At 40.0% G+C, this 14,127-nt stretch overlaps 1 long non-coding RNA gene across 1 annotated transcript in view; it reads left to right on the plus strand.

Moving 5' to 3' along the window:
• Positions 1,403-14,127, plus strand: part of LOC107621815 — a 14,177-nt gene continuing 1,452 nt past the window's right edge. The window contains exon 1 of the long non-coding RNA XR_001615952.2: positions 1,403-1,413. This is a non-coding gene — a long non-coding RNA (uncharacterized LOC107621815). The remainder of the gene's footprint in view (positions 1,414-14,127) is intronic.

Raw genomic sequence — 14,127 nt, forward strand, 5'->3', positions numbered from 1 at the left:
CCAAGTAATAAACCTTACGTGAGTAAGGGTCGATCCTACGGAGATTGTTGGTATGAAGTAAGCTATGGTCATCTTGTAGATCTCAGTCAGGCGGATAATAATTGATTATGGAGTTTTCGAAAATAAATAATAAATAGACAGAGAATAAAGATAGAAATACTTATGTATATCGTTGGTGAGAATTTCAGATAAGTGTATGGAGATGCGTTCATTCCTCTGAACTTCTGCTTTCCTGCTGTCTTCATCCAATCAATCTTACTCCTTTCCATGGCTGGCTTTATGTAAGGACATCACCATTGTCAATGGCTACTTTTCATCCTCTCTGGAAAATGGTCCGATGCGCTGTCACTGCATGGCTAATCATGTGGAGGCATCACCGTGGTCAATGGCTGCATCCTATCCTCTTGTGAAAATGGTCCAAATGCTCTGTCACAGCACGGCTAATCATCTGAGGTTCTCGATCATACTGGAATAGGATTCACCCTCCTTTTGCGTCTGTCACTATGCCCAGCACTTGCGAGTTTGAAGTTCGCCATAGTCATTCAATCCCAGAGTCCTACTCGGAATACCACAGACAAGGTTTAGACTTTCCGGACTCTCATGAATGCCGCCATCAATCTAGCTTATACCATGAATATTCTGACTAAGAGATCCAAGAGATACTCATTCAATCGAAGGTAGAACGGAAGTGGTTGTCAGGCATGCGTTCATAGGGAATGATGATGATTGTCACGTTCATCACATTCATGTTGAAGTGCGAATGAATATCTTAGAAGCGGAATAAGTTGAATTGAATAGAAAAACAGTAGTACTTTGCATTAATTTATGAGGAACAGCAGAGCTCCACACCTTAATCTATGGAGTGTAGAAACTCTACCGTTGAAAATACATAAGTGATGAAGGTCCAGGCATGGCCGAGAGGCCAGCCCTCATGATCTAAGAACTAGGCATCAAAAGATGTCTAATTCAATAGTAAAAAGTCCTATTCATACTAAACTAGTTACTAGGGTTTACAGAAGTAAGTAATTGATGCATAAATCCACTTCCGGGGCCCACTTGGTGTGTGCTTGGGATGAGCTTGAAGTTTTCACGTGCAGAGGCTTCTTTTGGAGTTGAACGCCAAGTTGTAACGTGTTATTGGCGTTCAACTCTGGTTTGTGACGTGTTTCTGGCGTTTAACTCCAGACTACAGCATAGAACTGGCGTTCAACGCCCTTTTGCGTCATCTAAACGGAGCCAAAGTATGGACTATTATATGTTTCTGGAAAGCCCTGGATGTGTACTATCCAACACAATTAGAAGCGCGCCATTTTGAGTTCTGTAGCTCCAGAAAATCTACTTTGAGTGCAGGGAGGTCAGAATCCAACAGCATCAACAGTCCTTCTTCTACCTCTGAATCTGATTTTTGCTCAAGTCCCTCAATTTCAGCCAGAAAATACCTGAAATCACAGAAAAACACAAAAACTCATAGTAAAGTCCAGAAATGTGAATTTAGCATAAAAACTAATAAAAACATCCCTAAAAGTAACTAGATCCTACTAAAAATATACTAAAAACAATGCCAAAAAGCGTATAAATTATCCACTCATCAAGATCCCTAACCCAATGAAAGGGGTTTAGTTGTTCATAGCTCTGGGAATGGAAAGCGTAAGTGTAAAGTACATTATGAAAACTAAAACTAGAGGTTGCAGTAAAATATACAGCGTGTAGTTCTCCAAAATGCCAAAAAGCTCCCTTACTAGTTCAAAACTACTCCGATATATACTACTCTTCTGATCTTCTAGTTGGCTCTTCAAGTCTTGGATATGGGCCTTCGGATCTTTAGTTGAAGCATTTGCAGTCTTCAGTGGGCTCAGCTTTGCTTGCAGAGAAAGTGTGAGTTAGGCATGGGCGTTAGTTAGGACGTTAGTGGTGTTAACGTTAAGTGAAAATGTGGGTTCGAGAACGTTAGTGACGATCACCTTTTTTACTAACGTTCCTAACCCAAGTTGGTCCACGTTAACTTCAACAACGTTGCCTCTTGGTCCTTCGCAAACATTATTGGCATTCACCTTTTCCAATAACGTTTGCTTATTGCCCTTCCTCCCTACGTTATAGTCCATGTTAATGTAGCTAACGTGACTCCTAACGTGGGCATGCCTCAGCCTCGAGAGCGTTAGTGACACTTACCTTTGTCACTAACGCTCCAAACGCCCCTTCTCACGTTAATTGTATTAACGTGGCCACTAACGTGGTGGTGATTGCCATCTCCAATGTTAGTGACAAAGGTGGGTGTCACTAACGTTGGCTCATCATTTCTTTCCTCCACGTTAGCTTCCACGTTAATGTAACTAACGTGGCAACTAACATGGCTAATGGTGGCTTGGTCCAATGTTAGTGACAAAGGTGAGTGTCACTAACGTTGGCACTTCTTTGTTCCTTCCACGTTAGAGTTCACGTTAATGTAGTTAACGTGACTCTTAACGTGGCTAAGTGTGCCCTTTTTTCCAATGTTAGTGGCATTCACTTTTACCACTAACGTTGGAGCTTTACTTTTCCTCCACGTTAGCTTCCACGTTAATGTAGTTAACGTGGCAACTAACGTGGGTTATGATGGCTCATGAAGGCGTTATTGGCGATCACTTTTCTCACTAATGTTGCAGGCTAGCTCCCATTCCACGTTAATGGTCACGTTGGTTAGACTAACGTGGCTATTAACGTGGCATCTTCCTTGCTTCCTTTGTCCTGAAATCAAGCAAGTAAAGTGCATCAAAGTTAGGTTCTAACTCATGAGATCATGCATCTTCTATTTTATCACTCATTTCATGCATAATTCTCATAAAATTATATAAAACTCACAATGTTTTCTTGAATCAAGATGTAAGTGATTATCTACCCAAAACTTGCTTATTAACTAAGAGAATGCATAAAACTACCCTAAAATAGTAAAGAAAAGGTCAGTGAAACTGGCCAAAATTCCCTGGCATCAACGCGTTCGCGTCACTCGTGCAGCTTCCAATCCACGCGTTCGCATCAGGCACGCGAGCGCGTCACTTCGATTTCTCTATATCTTGCGGTCACGTGAGCTATGCCTCCGCGTCGCTTCTCGTTGGTCATCTCTTTAATTTCTTGTGTTCCTTCCTTTTTTGCAAGCTTCGTCTCCATTATCTAAGCCATTTCTGCCCTATGAAACCTGAGACACTTAACACACGGATCACGGCATCGAATGGTATAGAGGAGAATTAAAATACATAATTAAAGGATCTCTAAGAAGCGAGTTTTCAACCATAGAACAAATTTGGGAAGGAATTGTAAATACATGCAAATCATATGAATAAGTGGGTGAAGACTTGATAAAACCACACAATTAAACACAATATAAATCATAAAATAATGGTTTATCAACCTTCCCACACTTAAACATTAGCATGTTCTCATGCTTAGTTGAAGGAGATAAAGTAAATGAGTAGGAACATGTAAAACTCATGCAATGCAATGCAACCTATATATATATGAATGCAACTATATGATTCTTGTCCACTTGGTTAAAAGTAAGTAAGTTCTTTAAGACCATCATAAATCAAATTCCACTAATTCAATTCTTATACAGTAAGAACAGATTAAAATACAAGAAGGTAGCTCATAAAAGCAAGGAACATAGAATTTAAGCATTGAACCCTCACTGATGATGTATGTGCACTCTAGTCTCTCAAATGTATAGGGTAATCACTCTACTCTTCTCTAATCATGCTTTCTAAATTTTGTTCTACACCTAACCAATCAACAACATTTAATATACCAATGCAAACATCATGAGGTCTTTTCAAGGTTGTAATGGGGCTAAGGTAAGGGTAAGGGTATGTATATGGCTAAGTAAGCTTATAAATTGAATCTTTAATTAACCTAAGCTTTCACCTAACACATATATATATTCTATACAACTTCAAATTTCATACCTAGCTATCCAAAATTTTCCTTTCACATTCCATACTCATGCATCAACCTTTATTTTAATTTATCACATATGCATTGATCTTTGAACTTCAACTTAGCATTGGGGTAATTTTGTCCCCTTATTTATTTATTGAATATTTTTTTTTGAATATGAAAATAAACGTAGCTTCTCAATGCACATAGATTTTTAATTTTTATAGTTTCACATGAGTAGGTACCCAAATTCCCATTATTTTATCATGACACATTCCCTTATTAACCCTTGTCCCCACAATCTTCCCATATTCAGTTAACACACAATTTCTATCTTAAGCTAACCAAAGATTCAATTGGGATATATAATTGTTTTTCTGCTTAAGGCTAGTAATGTGCTAAAATATAGAACAAATGGGATTTTAAAAGGCTCAAAGTGGTTAACAAAGGTAATTTAAAGGGTAGGCTTATTTGGGATAAGTGATCTAAACAAATAATGGCCTCAATCATATGCAAGCATATAAATATATTAAACATTGGACATATAGGATGAAACAAAATATAGATTACAATCATAGAGAAGTAAACACACAAGAATAAAATATTTATGGTTAAATAATGTAACCATGTACTTAGGCTCAAAATCTCACGGGTTGTGTGTTCTTGGCTTTTAAACTATGTTCCAAATACAACTTCAAGCAAATTTAACATAAAAGTTTTGATTAAAATTAGTGAAATTTTTCAAAAAATAGGGTCTTAGAAGAAACTTATTATCTTTTCAATCAAGTAGAACATGCATGCAATTAACCTATTACTGTGCAATCTATCCTATTCTACAAAAGAAAAACTAACTAAATATCCTATTTTATTGGTGTTAAGGAAGAGAAATTACCTCCGGAAGTCAGGTACTAACCGACCTCCCCACACTTAAGGCTTTACACCGTCTTCGGTGCCATCTGTCAGGAACAAAGGGGGGCTAGTAGCAGTATCTCCACCATCGGGACCGTCATGGTTCCCTGTGCTGGTAAAAGAAGTGGAGTCCGAGGTGTCTGGGTCTTTGTAGTTCCCCATAAGTAGCTCCTTGAGGTATGTGAATCGGCGCTTGTTTCGACGCTCTCTTAACTTTGCTTTGTGTTCCTGCCGATCCAACCTTTCGAGTATCTGATGGAGCAGTTGGTTTGTTGTAGGTGCTTGTGGTACTGATGGAGGAATATCTTCAGCCGGTTCTGTAGGCTGGCTTGTAGTGGCTGGTGGTGGTCTGATATATTTCTCGTTAGGGACGTACTGATCATCCCGTGGAAGCATGGCTTTGGTGTCCCCAGCTCTGTAGGAGACTCCGGCTGCTGAGACGAGATCTGAAACCAAGGCGGGAAAAGGTAGATTGCCCGTAATTTGTACATGTCCCATTGCATTCCGGATGTGTCTTGGTAAGTTTAGGTGCTGGTCTATAAGAATACACCAAAGTAGAACAGGCATGTCTGCAGTGAAGGAGGACTCATGGGTGCTCGAAAAGACATAATGGGACATGATCTGTGCCCATACTCGAGCTTCCAAGGTAAGTGCTGAAGCCGATATCCCTTTAGGTCGGGATCGATGGTATCCGTAGATCCATCTGCTGCCAGGTTGTGCGATAACTCTGAGAACGGCGTCCCAGTCAAATTGGTATGTCTGGCGCTTGAGTGAGGCTTTTTGGAATGCGTCCAATCCTTCTAGAGCAGGGAGAAGATCTAAAGCTCGCTGAATGGCCTCTTCAATTATGGAGACTTATTTCTGACGGACATAGACAGACTGCATGGTTGGCATGTGAAAGTTGGAGTAGAATTCTACTACCCATGAGAGATCAACCTGCCATGACTATCTCCGTAGGAATCCCCATTGTCTTCGTTTAATTTGCGGCTTAACAAAGGTAGCAATGTTAGTCGGGAGGATAAGAAGGTACTCATTGTTGTAATTCCTCTCTGCCAGGATAAGGAACATCTGCTCACAGTAGCGGTTAGGAAACCGCGCAGTGTCTTTTGCTGGGAAGGCCTTTTCTTTTTCATCGACCTTGATGATCCTCTTTATTCTTTTTGTTGAGGGCTTTACTGCTGTTGAAGATGGCTCTGCCACTAATGCTCTTTTTGTTCCTCTCCTTGCTGGTGGTTTGGGAATAGCTTTCTCCTTTCCTTTCTTGGTGGCCATCCTGAAAAAGGAAAGAGAAAAGAAATTTGTAAAATTAAGGGTTAGAGCAAGAAAGAGAACATGATATGTGATAATCAATGCACGGTAAATAATGATGACGTTAACACATGGTCATGATTACATGTGAAAGCTCATCCATGGTAATATAGCAAGTGCATGTGATGGCAATTGAATGCAAGATGTTTATTGGCATGCCGGCAAAGGCATGAGTAGCATAGATCAAGCATACAATGTCCAAGTTAGATTACCACAGCATTCAAACTAACAATCTGTTTGTATTGACAATAATATTTTAATCAATAAAATATAAAAGGGATTTTGTGAAAAAAATGGCATTAAGGTAGTAGGATAACATAAAAGTATTGCATGATGTCGTACGGGCTTTTTCACAAACACATAGCATGCATGGTGAATATGTTCTTGAAAATATAAAATAGAACATGCAAGTACCCCTTTGAAAATGTAATATTAATTGTCAAACAGATTCATGATAATCCACAAGCAAAATATAGAAACTAAAGACCGAAATAAATTTCCAACACCAATTAAAAGGAGTAAAAAGAAAGAAAGAAAAAGAAAAAGAAAATATAGATAAAGAAAGTAAAAAGAAAAAGAAGAAGAAAACATAATAAAAAATAAGAATAATAATGTAAAATTAAAGAAGGGGAGAAGAAAATAAAAACTTTGATAATGGTGGTGAAAAAGAAAGTAGGAGGAAGTAAGAAAGAAGTAAGGAGGAAGAAGGAAGAAGAAAGATATAAGAAAAATAAGGATTTGGAGAAGAAAAGATAAGATATTTTGGCTGATCTGGATATTCTGTGCGCCGTATGTGAAGCGGACGCGTGGGTCACGCTTTCGCGCTGTTGGCGCGATTGCTAAATGATGCAGACGCGTGGGGCACGCGGTCGCGTGAGTTGATTGGTGCGATTGGCGCGAGGGCAGCCTCGACTTCGCGCAACTCTCTGTTCGAAACTCTTTTTGCCAAACTTTAGGGTGACGCAGTCCCGTGGTTGACGCGATCACGTGAATGGCTATACTTTGAAAAATGATGCGGACACATGGGTCACGCGTTTGCGTGAGTGGGCTTGTGCTTCAAGCATGGGTCCAGCCCCATTCCAGCCCAACTTACTGCCTTACACCCATTTACGTCGATTTCACAAAGCCACGCGTTCACGTCGGTGACGCGGACGTATGGGGAGGCTAGTTCGCAAATGACGCGAACACGTGGTTGACGTGGTCGCGTGGGCATATTTGTGCCTAAGGCACGCCTCCAGCCATGCTTTCGCGTGACTCTCGGTTCAATTATCTTTTCTTCCTAATGCACTCGTGATGCGGATGCGTCAGTGACGCTGTCGTGTCACGTGCGTGTTATTTTTTTTTAAATAAAAATGTGTAGAATGCTCATGCGGACTATATGCAGCTATATGCAGGGATGATGAGAAAAGTTATAATAAAAAAATTAAAGTAAAAATAAAACTAAGAATGAAATGGAAGGATCATACCATGGTGGGTTGTCTCCCACCTAGCACTTTGCTTTAACGTCCTTAAGTTGGACGCTCTACTAGCTCAGTCTTCTGCTGTTGGTGGATCCTCCAAGAGGAAGATCTCTAGCTCCTTGTTTTTCTTTATCTTCTCACCATGATATAGCTTTAAGCGATGTCCATTGACTTTGATGAATTCAGAGCTTGAAGGATGACTCAGGTGGAAAACTCCATATGGCTCAGCCTTCTCTACTCTATATGGACCTTCCCATCTTGATCTCAACTTGCCTGGCATGAGCCTCAGTCTGGAGTTGTAATGGAGGACTAAGTCCCCAGGTTGGAACTCTCTCCTCTTGATGTGCTTATCATGCACAGCCTTCATCTTCTATGAGGTTTGACTATCTACTACAATATACGCTTTATTTCTCTGTTAGACACCTCGGCTTGTCTATTAGTCTGGGGATGGTAGGCTGTTGCTAGTTTATGAATTATCCCATGCTTTTTCAGTAATCCTGTTAGTCTCCTGTTACAAAAGTGGGTGCCTTGATCGCTCACAATTGCTCGTGGTGATCCAAAGCGACAGATAATATGGTTTCTAACAAAGGAAACAACAGTGTTAGCATCATCAGTGTGGGCAGGAATTGCTTCCACCCATTTAGAGACGTAATCTACAGCTAACAGTATATAAAAGTAACCACTAGAATTTGGAAATGGACCCATGAAGTCAATTCCCCAAACATAAAAAATTTCACAGAAAAGCATAATCTGTTGAGGCATCTCATCCCTCTTGGATATATTACCAAACCTTTTGTAAGGGAAACAAGATTTACAAAATTCAGCAGCGTCTTTAAAAAGAGTAGGCCACCAGAATCCACAGTCTAAAATTTTTCTAGCTGCTCTTTGAGGGCCAAAATGTCCTCCACTCTCAGATGAGTGGCAGGCCGCTAAAATGGACTGAAATTCCGATTGAGGCATACACCGTCTAATTACTTGGTCAGTACCACATCTCCATAAATATGGATCATCCCATATATAATATTTGGACTCGCTTTTCAGTTTGTCTCTTTGATGCTTAGTAAAATTTGGAGGAAAAGTGTGGCTAACTAGATAATTAGCTACAGGTGCATACCAAGGGACTACTTCAGATACTGTTTGTAGGTTATCAAATGGGAAATTATCATCTATAGGAGTGGAGTCATCCTTAATGTGCTCAAGGCGACTCAAGTGGTCTGCCAGTAGATTCTGGTTACCACTCCTATCCTTAATTTCTAAATCAAATTCTTGTAGTAGCAGTATCCAACGTATAAGCCTTGGTTTAGACTCTTTTTTAGCTAATAAATATTTTAGAGCTGCATGGTCTGAGTACACTACTACTTTGGTGCCAAGTAAATAGGCTCAGAATTTATCCAGAGCAAAAACAATAGCAAGAAGCTCTTTTTCAGTAGTAGTGTAATTAGACTAAGCAGCGTCTAAAGTCTTAGACGCATAAGCAATTACAAAAGGATCTTTACCTTCGCACTGAGCCAGCGCCGCTCCTACTGCATGGTTGGAGGCATCACACATAATTTCAAATGGCTGGCTCCAGTCTGGTCCTCTCACAATTGGAGCTTGAGTCAAGGCGGTCTTCAGCTTATCAAACGCTTGCATGCAGCTTTCGCTAAACTCGAACTCAATATCTTTCAGCAGCAATCTGGATAAAGGCAATGCTACCTTATTGAAGTCCTTAATAAATCTCCTGTAATAACCTGCATGGCCAAGGAACGAACGGACTTCCCTCACGGAGGAGGGGTAAGGTAAACTGGAAATAACGTCCACCTTTGCTGGATCTACAGAAATGCCAGTATTAGGCATAACATGTCCTAGTACAATCCCTTATTTTACCATAAAGTGACATTTTTCAAAATTCAATACAAGGTTCATACTAACATATCTATCTAACACTCTAGATAAACTATCCAAGCAAAGGCTAAATGAATCACCATATACGGTAAAATCATCCATAAAAACCTTCATACAGTTCTCAATAAGGTAAGAGAAAAGACTCGTCATGCATCTTTGGAATGTAGCAGGTGCATTGCATAAGCCAAAAGGCATTCTCTTATAAGCATAAGTTCCAAAAGGACATGTAAAAGTAGTCTTTTCCTAATCTTCAGGAGCTATATGAATTTGAAAATAGCCTGTACAACCATCTAAAAAGCAATAATGGGATTTACCTGATACGCGATCAAGCATCTGATCAATGAATGGCAAGGGGTAATGATCCTTGCGAGTGGCTTGGTTGAGACACCTATAGTCAATGCAAACTCTCCATGAATTTTGCACTCTAGTTGTCAGAAGCTCTCCATGCTCATTTCTTATTGTTGTGACTCCAGACTTCTTGGGCACTACTTGTACTGGACTGACCCATTCACTATCTGAGATGGGGTAAATGATATCTGCTTCAAGTAGCCTGGTCACTTCTTTCTTGACAACTTCTAAGATGGTGGGATTCAATCTTCTTTGAGGTTGACAGACAGGCTTTGCCCCCTCTTCTAAGAATATTCTGTGCTCACAAACTTGAGGGTTGATGCCTACTATATCCGCCAGGCTCTATCCAATTGCTTTCTTATGTTTTCTCAGCACACTGAGTAGCTGTTCTTCTTGTTGAGAAGTGAGTTCCCTTGCAATGATAACTGAAAACTTCTGCTTGTCCTCAAGGTAAGCATACTTGAGGTGTGGAGGGAGGGGCTTTAATTCTAATTTCTGCTCATAGCCAGGCTCTGGATCATCTGAAGCTGGTGATAATGGCAATGTGCTCGCATTATCTTCAAAAAGTGTCCCCACACTTGGACCTTGCACTATGTACTTCTCTTCTAATTCTTCCTGGTGAATTTCAGCTACAATTTCATCAATGATGTCACACTGGGAGATAGAATGATCTTCCAGAGGGTGCTTCATAGCTTCATTTAAACTAAACTTTACTATTCTGTCATCTATCTCAAAGGAGTAAGTTCCTGAGAATGCATCCAGCTTGAACTTTGAAGTCTTCAGGAATGGTCTTCCAAGCAGGATTGATGATGGCCTTCTTGAGTCATTAGGGGGCATTTCCAGAATATAAAAGTCAATGCGAAATGTGAGCCCCTTAATGCTCATTAATACATCTTCAGTAATTCCAACCACTGTAATAATGCTTTTATCTGCTAACATAAAACGAGCTGCCGACCTTTTTAAGGGAGGGAGCCTCAAGGTATCATATATAGACAAAGGCATTATACTAACACATGCTCCTAAATCACACATGCAGTCAGAAAATATCACACCTCTAATGGTACAGTTAACCATACATGGACCTGGATCACTACATTTTTCAGGTATACCTCCCATTAAAGCAGAAATAGAACTACCTAAAGGAATAGTTTCTAATTTATTAATTTTATCTTTATGTATACATAAATCCTTTAGAAACTTCACATATTTAGGTACCTGTTGAATAACATCAAAAAGGGGAACAGTTACCTCAACCTTTTTGAATATTTCTACCATTTTGGGATCAAGTTCCATCTGCTTTATGGGCTTCCTTGCAATTTGTGGAAATGGAATAGGAAGGGCATTTTCTGCAGCATCTGCATCCTTTGGTGCTCCTTTCTATGGTTGAGCTTCTTCTTCTTCAACTATGTCTTGTACGTTCTCTTCCTCTTCAGCATCCTCTACCTCCACCACCTCTTCAGCTGGGGCGTGTTCTGGTGAGTTTTGCTCCTCCTGATTCCTCTCTTGTAATGTGGTTCTGGACCTTAGGGTGATGGCATTGATGCCACCCTTTGGATTGGGTAAGGGTTGAGAAGGAATTCCACTAGAGCTTGAATGTTGAGTGTTAGAAGTATTGGATGATCCCATCTGAGAGATGAGAGCTTGTATAGCGGATGTTAGACCGTTAAGTGAACTTTCCATCTCTTTTGTCCTTGTGCAAGGGATTGAAGCATCTCATCATTAGAAGAGGAATTAGAATAAGTGATCTGAGGAACTTGTTGTTGGTTGTGCTGTGGTCCTTGGGATTGCCTTAGGTGAGGTGCTCTGTAAGGCTGGTTCTGGTTCTGCTGCCTGTTGTTGTTATTATGCCACCTCTAATTTTCCTAATTGTCTCTGCCTCCTCTGTTATAGTTGTCCCTCCAGCCCTGGTTGGAATGATCTCTCCAGCCATGGTTGGAGTTGTCTTGCCAACTCTGGTTATAGTTTCCACTTTGGTTGTAGTTGCCGCCTTATTGATTGTATCCTTGATTCGGGCAGTCATAAAAGTTATGAGTGGCTGCTACAGTATTGTCTTCCTGTTGGAGCTGCGGATATTTATCAGTATAATGACTATAATCAGCACAGATTCCGCACACTCTCTGTGGGACTAACTGTTGACTTTGCTGTGGTGGGGCATGTTGAGCTTGTTGTTGGTTTAACTGCATCAGCTTCAGTAGGTTGGCCATTTCACATATACTCTGTGTAAGAGCAGTAGTCTCCCTGCTGGAAGAAACTTCGTTAACAGCCTTGGGATGGCCGCGCCTCTGTCTGTGATTCCTAGTGGACTCGCTAAGTCACTGATCAGCTGCCATGCTTCATCTGTGGTTTTGTACTTTTTCAAAGAACCATTGCTAGCACAGCACCTTCCAGTGTAGTCTTATCCTGGGGGTTCATGCCTTGAGTGAAGTAGCTGATCAATACTAGTTTATGAATCATGTGATGGGGATAGGCATCTAGGAGATTATTGAAGTGCTCCTAATATTCATAGAGAGTCTCGGATTCGCATTGAATAATCATTGAAATCTCCTTCCTCAATCTATCAGTAACTTCAGCTGGAAAGTATTTTTCCAAAAACTCTCTTCTAAGCGTATCCCAGTTAGTAACAGTCGCTTGCAGCTGAGCGTAGTACCATTCCCTCGCTTTTCCCTCAAGAGAAAATGGGAAAGTGGTTAACAGAATAGAAGTTTCATCTGTACCATGACGCCTAACAGTAGAATAGGCTGTCTGGAAGTCCCTAAGGTGCTTGATAGGCTCCTCAGCGGGTAAGCCATGAAACTTGGGCAACAAGTTGATTAGTGTAGTCTTTAGTTCAAAATCTTTAGCCACAGTTGGGTGATGCACTTGATACGGCTGCAATGTAAAATCTAGCACTCCAGCTTCCTGGAGAGTAACCCTCCTTGGTGCTGCCATGTCACCTGCACGTGAATCAACTGAGTCAGTAGTAAATGAGCTTGTTTCGCTCTCAGATGGTGGTTCAGATTCGCCCTCAGATGAGATTGGTGAATCGATAATAATCACTTCACCACCCTCAGAGGCTAACCGACGTCGAGTCCGTCTAATATGTGAAAGAGTTCTTTCAATTTCAGGATCAAATGGGACTAAACTCGGATCTGGCAATGAACGCATCATTCAAGAGAGAAACATGCAGCTCATGGTAAAAAATAAAATAAAATAAAATGAAAATAAATAAATTCCAACCAATAAGTTAGCATACTATTGCAACTCCCTGGCAACGGCACCAAAAATTGACGTGGCGGAAATTAGTAGATTAATAATTTAAGGTAAGAAATACGTTGCAAGTACAGTTCTTAACCGAAAAAATTCCGCTTATCAATTTAAAAGGGTTGTCACGAAATTAGAATAAAAATACTGGGAGTATGAATTCCAGGTCGTCTCCCAATGAGTTGCAGGAAAGAATGCAGCTTATTGATCAGAGGTTTTCCAGGAAATTTTTTTTTGATGTTGAGAAATAGAAAAATAAATAAGAGAATTTATATAATTCAAATAAAGGTCTTGACTGGTAGTAGATTAATTGGAAGTTCTATCCTTGTTGAATTTCTCTCAAGATCAATTGATAATTGAAGGTTGCTTCTACTTAGTTATCCTTTACCAAGTAAAGGAAAGTCAAGTAAGTTGGAAGTCTACTTCTATTCACAAGTTCTAATCCTCTCCCTTGGGAAGGATTAGTGTTAATGACTAGAGAGACAACCAACAATAAACCCAATTACACTTTAACTCTTGAGTAATCCAACTCAAGGTTCTCCTTTCAATCAACTCCCAATCAAGTTAGGGAATTACTCCATTATCATGAATGTAAACTTCACAAAATTAAAAAGGAAAATAAAGAAAGACATGATAATCAATAATAAAAAAGATCAATCAAAAATAAAAATGGTTCTTGTATTAATAAATTATAAAAATAATCCAATTGTAACTCTGGATAAATTAAGGATATGAAAGAGTAGGTAAAAAGTAAGGAAACAAACTAGAATGATGAAGTCTTGGCAGAGGTAGGGGTGTTTAAAACTGATCCAGACCGAATAAAATTGATCAACCGAACCAAAAAAACTAAAAACTGAACAAATCGAAAACCAAAAAACCTGATAAAATTATATTTTGCTGTTTTTTCTGCGGTTCGGTTCGGTTTTCGGTTTTGATGCTGAAAACCTTAACCAAATCGAACCGAACCGGTCAACTTAAAAACCATAAAAACCATTAGACCATTATCCCACCCCACCCCCATCAGATAACCTCACGTTCCTAACCCATTACCCCAACGCAGCCACTCTCTCAA

This window comes from Arachis ipaensis, chromosome B10 (assembly GCF_000816755.2).
Source record: "Arachis ipaensis cultivar K30076 chromosome B10, Araip1.1, whole genome shotgun sequence".
NCBI lineage: Eukaryota > Viridiplantae > Streptophyta > Magnoliopsida > Fabales > Fabaceae > Arachis > Arachis ipaensis.